Below are 6376 nucleotides of genomic sequence, written 5' to 3' on the forward strand. Positions count from 1 at the left end.
CCCGCGCCGGCCCGCTTGGCCCGCGTGCGGCCCTCCTGCCGCCGATCCAGGCCACAGGCAGCGCCCTGCCACCCGCGCCTTCTTCCCCGACGCTGTCACCCGCTCCGCCCCGCTCCCACGCCGGCGCCGCGCCGCCGCAGCTCCTCCATCCCGGCGCCGTCCCTCCGCCGCGCCGCTGCGCCGGCCGGAGCGCGCCGCCGCCGCCGTCCACTCCGTCTTCCTCTCCCTCGTGATCCGACGATCCCCTCCACTCCGGCCGCCATCCGCGCCATCTCCGGTGAGCAGCGCCGCCGCCTCGGTTCACGTGCCGGGTCAAACCTAGGTCCGGAGGTCGAAATTTCTTCTAAGTCCCAGATATTTTTAGTCCATGTGCACATGTTCGTAGCTCCGTAACTTTGCATCCGTAGCTCCAATTCATTCATATAGCATATCAAAATGTTCATATCAGAGAGTAGATCATTTCATTCCATTGCATCATTTTCATTTGAGCTCATCTTGATGCCCTAAATGTTGTTAGAAGAGGGATACTTGAGTTAATTGTCAGATCTGCTACTCCGTTTAGGTTTTTGTCATTTTTGCTATGATTAATGTGTGCATGCTATGCCCTGATGCTCTACATGTGTTTTGTTAAGGGTTTTGTCATATTTCCAGAGGTGCAATCCATGTATTTTTGTGATGTGTGTGGTGACCTGTGCAAGCTTGCAAAGTGGTGCACTTGCTAATTCTGTTTTCAAGGACTTAGTAATTTCACCAAGTCCTGGAGCTGTTTATCTCATGATGCCATATGTTCTTGTTGTTTCCTAGTGATCCGTGCCTCTTTTGAGGATGACAGTAAGGGAGTTTTGTTAATATTGTAGTGCTCTATCCATCCATGTCTTTGTTTGCAATTATGGAGCACCCTAGCTTGAGACAATCGAGCTCTACTTTTGCTACTTTGTGGATCTGGGCAGATTCTCAACTTGTTTGCAATTTTGCCGGTGATGTTGTAGTTGATCCATGCATGCTATGCTATTGTTCTTGCCATGTCTAGCTTGAATTTTGTGCCTTCTTGATGGGTGTATGCTTGTCTTGCCATGACTTGCACCGTAGTGAGTGCATCGAGCTCATAAACATGCCTACTTGAGTTATATTTCAGCATGTGTCAGTTTTCACTAAGTATGAAAACTGATTATGTTTTTGCTATGTTCACATGCTTGCAATTGTATTTTCTGACCCCTTTTGGCTCAAGGTCACTAAGGGACTTTTGTTAAGCTCTTTGAGTAGCTCCATGCCATGTTTTACTTTGCCATGTTCAGGTCCTGTAACATGTAGTTTTGTGGCTCCGAAGAGGGCTACCTGATCTGAAATTCCAGACAAGTGTTAATTTCACTAAGTCTGAGATCTGTTTGTCATATGCATTTTTGCCATGCTTGTTTGAACCTGTGAATGGATGAATTGGCTGTAGCTCAGTGCTAGACTTTTGTTAAGCATCTTGAATGCATCCCTGCCATTTATTTTGTTGTCATTTTTGGTTGGTGTAGCATGTTCATCTCTTTGCATTTAGTTGGCTACTTGCTGTAAATCGCAGACCTGTGTCATATTTGAATCGCTTGCCATTTCCAAACCGTAACTCCGATTCTGGCGTTCCTTATATCGTTTTCAAGCGATTTCGTCTCCTCTTTCCAGTGGCATACTTGGATTTCCAAGTTGAGGCCAGGTTCATGCATTTCCTGTCATATCTTGCATTTTGCATCCCACATCGCATTCCGCATAGCATATCATCATTTCATCATATTGCTTGGTCTTGCACGTGGTTGATTGTATCTTTGTTGCTTGTTTGTCTTGTTTGGGTAGAGCCGGGAGACGAGTTCACTAACAAGGAGCCCATTGAGTTTGCTTTCGAGGATCCAGTCAACTCTGACAACTGTGCAGGCAAGATGATCATACCCTCGAAATCACTACTATCTTTGCTATGCTAGTTTGCTCGCTCTTTTGCTATGCCAATGCTACGATGCCTACCATTTGCTTTCAAGCCTCCCAAATTGCCATGTCAAACCTCTAACCCACCATTGTCCTAGCAAACCATTGATTGGCTATGTTACCGCTTTGCTCAGCCCCTCTTATAGCGTTGCTAGTTGCAGGTGAAGATTGGAGGCCGTTCCTTGTTGGAACATTTATTTTACTTGTTGGGATATCATTATATTATCTTGTTATCTTAATGCATATATATACTTGGTAAAGGGTGGAAGGCTCGGCCTCTTGCCTAGTGTTTTGTTCCACTCTTGCCGCCCTAGTTTCCGTCATATCGGTGTTATGTTCCCGGATTTTGGCGTTCCTTACGCGGTTGGGTTATAATGGGAAACCCTTGATATTTCACCTTGATTAAAGCTTTTCTAGCAATGCCCAACATTGGTCTTACCATTTGCCACCTAGCCTTTTTTCCCTTGGGTTTCCGGAGCCCGAGGGTCATCTTATTTTAACCCCCCGGGCCAGTGCTCCTCTGAGTGTTGGTCCAAATAGAGCCACTTGCAGCGCCACCTCGGGGCAACTTGAGGGTTGGTTTTAGTTGTACGTACTGTTCATCTGAGTGTGCCCTGAGAAAGAGATATGTGCAGCTCCTATCGGGATTTGTCGGCACATTCGAGCGATGTTGCTGGATTTGTTTTAACCCGTCAAAGTGTCTTGAGTAACCGAGATACCGAGTCTGATCGGAACGTCTTGGGAGGAGGTCTATTCCTTCGTTGACCGTGAGAGCTTGTCATGGGCTAAGTTTGGACTCCCCTGCAGGGTTTGAACTTTCGAAAGCCGTGCCCGCGGTTATGGGCAGATGGGAATTTGTTAATGTCCGGTTGTAGATAACTTGAACCTTAACTTAATTAAAATGAATCTAGTGAGTGTGTAACCATGATGGCCTCTTCTCGGCGGAGTCCGGGAAGCGGACACGGTGTTGGAGTAATGTTTGCGCAGGTTGCTCTTTAGTTTCTCGCTCGTGCTTTGCCTCCTCTTTTCGCTCTCTTTTGCGAATAACTTAGCCACCATATTTGCTAGTCGCTTGCTGCAGCTCCACCTATATTTACCTTGCCTTACCTATAAGCTTAAATAGTCTTGATCGCAATGGGTGCGAGATTGTTGAGTCCCTGTGGCTCACAGATTACTTTTACACTAGATGCAGGGCCGAATGATTCCGCTCCAGGAGACGCGTATGAGCTCAAGTGGGAGTTTGACGAAGACTCTCAACGTTACTATGTTTCCTTTCCCGATGATCAGTAGTGGTGCTTAGTTGGGGGTGATTGGGACCATTGTCGCATGTTGGGTTCTCTTTTAATTTGGCGCCGTAGTCGGGCCATGAGTGTTTGAATGATGTAATGTTATTTATGTACTTGATTGACGTGGCAAGTGTAAGCCAACTATGTCATCTCCCCTTTTATTATCATATTACATGGGATGTTGTGGAGATTGCCTAACTTGCGACATATGCCTTCAATGCGATTATGCCTCTAAGTCGTGCCTCGACACGTGGGAGATATAGTCGCATCGAGGGTGTTACATAGGCCCCTTATGTTTTGGGGTTGGTTGACATAAACAGTATGAGACTTATGTGTTTGCTAGTGCACACAGAGTAACAGGTCCCTGAAGCATCGAGGAGTTTGATGCAAATGACGAAGATAATCTCCCTCCACGGCAGTGAAGGTTATTGATGACCCACAAGTATATGGGATCTATCGTAGTCCTTTTGATAAGTAAGAGTGTCGAACCCAACGAGGAGTAGAAGTAAATGACAAGCGGTTTTTAGTAAGGTATTCTCTACAAGCACTGAAATTATCGGTAACAGATAATTGTGTGATAAGATAATTCGTAACGGGTAACAAGTAACAAGAGTAACTAAGGTGCAGCAAGGTGGCCCAATCCTTTTTGTAGAAAAGTACAAGCCTGGACGAACTCATATATATAGCAAAGCACTCTAGAGGACACATGGGAATAACTGTCAAGCTAGTTTTCATCATGCTCGTATGATTCACGTTCGTTACTTTGATAATTTGATATGTGGGTGGACCAGTGCTTGGGTGCTGCCCTTCCTTGGACAAGACTCCCACTTATGATTAAACCCTCTCGCACGCATCCGCAACTACGAAAGAAGAATTAAGATAAATCTAACCATAGCATGAAACATATGGATCCAAATCAGCCCCTTATGAAGCAATGCATAAACTAGGGTTTAAACTTCTGTCACTCTAGCAACACATCATCTACTTATTACTTCCCAATGCCTTCCCCTAGGCCCAAATCATGGTGAAGTGTCATGTAGTCAACATTCACATAACACCACTAGAGGAGAGACAACATACATCTCATCAAAATATCGAACGAATACCAAATTCACATGATTACTTATAACAAGACTTCTCCCATGTCCTCAGGAACAAACTTAACTACTCACAAATCATATTCATGTTCATAATCAGAGGAGTATTAATTATCATTAAGGATCCGAACATATGATCTTCCACCAAATAAACCAACTAGCATCAACTACAAGGAGTAATCAACACTACTAGCCACCCACAGGTACCAATCTGAGGTTTTGAGACAAAGATCGGATACAAGAGATGAACTAGGGTTTGATAGGAGATGGTGCTGGTGAAGATGTTGATGGAGATTGACCCCCTCTTGATGAGAGGATCGTTGGTGATGACGATGGCTTCGATTTCCCCCTCCCGAAGGGAAGTTTCCTCGACAGAACAGCTCCGCCGGAGCCCTAGATTGGTTTTGCCCAAGTTCCGCCTCGAGACGGCGGCGTTTCGGCCCGAAAGCTTCCTCTTGATTTTTTTCTAGGTCAAAACACACCATATAGCAAAAGATGGGCGTCGGGGACCTGCCAGGTGGCCCACAAGGCAGGGGGCGTGCCCAGGGGTGTAGGGCGCGCCCCCACCTTTGTGGATGGCAGGTGGCCCCCCTCTGGTGCTTTCTTCGCCCAATATTTTTTATATATTCCAAAATAATTCTCCGTGAAGTTTTAGGAATTTTGGAGTTGTGTAGAATAGGTCTCTAATATTTGCTCCTTTTCCAATCCAGAATTCCAGTTGCCGGCATTCTCTCTCTTCATGCAAACCTTATAAAATAAGAGAGAAAAGGCATAAATATTGTGATATAATGTGCAATAACAGCCCATAATGCAATAGATATCAACATAAAAGAATGATGCAAAATGGACGTATCAACTCCCCCAAGCTTAGACCTCGCTTGTCCTCAAGCGAAAGGCAAAATCAAAAAATATGTCCACATGTTTAGAGATAGAGGTGTCGATAAAATAAAATACGTACATGAGGGCATCATGATCATCTTTAGAATAGCAACATACATTGTCATATAATTTCTTAAGCTAAAGTAACAATTCATTCACAAGGTAAAGTGTGAATCAGAAACTTCATTGGAAACTAACAAACTATGATCTCAGTCTTGAAACAATTGCAATCTATCATAACATCAAAAAGAGTCAATATAAGAGCTTTTCAGCAAGTCCACATACTCAACTATCATTTAGTATTTCACAATTGCTAACACTCACATGATACTTATGTGTACAAAGTTTCAATCAGACACAGAGAAAGATAGGGGCTTATAGTTTCGCCTCCCAACCTTTTACCTCAAGGGTAATGTCAACAATAATAGTTTATGAAAACCTACATCCGAGTGGATATATATGTCTAGATCTTTCTCCAAGACATAGTGCTTGCCAAAAGAAAAAGTGTAAAAAGGAAAGGTGAAGATCACCATGACTCTTGTATAAGGGTAGAAGATAAAAGTAAAAGATAGGCCCTCCGCAGTGGGAAGCAGAGGTGGTCATGCGCTTTTATGGTTTGATGCACTTTATATTGCCGCTTGTGATAAAGAACTTTATTATGCAGTCGGTCGCTTTTATTTCTTCCATATCACAAGTTCGTATAAATCTTATTTTCTTCACACTAATAGATCATAGATATTTAAAGAGGAATTTTTATTGCTTGCACCGATGACAACTTTCTTGAAGGATCTTACACAATCCATAGGTAGTTATGGTGGACTCTCATGGCAAAACTGGTTTAAGGGATGTTTGGAAGCACAAGTAGTATCTCTACTTGGTGCAAAGGATTTGGCTAGCATATGAGAGAAAAGCAAGCTCAACATGTTGTAGGATCCATGACAAGATAGCTTCTATTCAGATATAAGAAAACATAACCCACTATGTTGTCTTCCTTGTCCAACATCAACTTTTTAGCATATCATATTTTAATGACTGCTCACAATTACAAAAGATGTCCAAGATAGTATATTTATATGTGAAGCCTCTCTTTCGTTATTACTTCCTATTAATTGCAACAATGACCAAAACTATGTTTCTCAACTCTCAACAACTTTT

The sequence above is a fragment of the Triticum dicoccoides genome, chromosome 1A (assembly GCF_002162155.2).
Source record: "Triticum dicoccoides isolate Atlit2015 ecotype Zavitan chromosome 1A, WEW_v2.0, whole genome shotgun sequence".
NCBI classification, from domain to species: Eukaryota; Viridiplantae; Streptophyta; class Magnoliopsida; order Poales; family Poaceae; genus Triticum; species Triticum dicoccoides.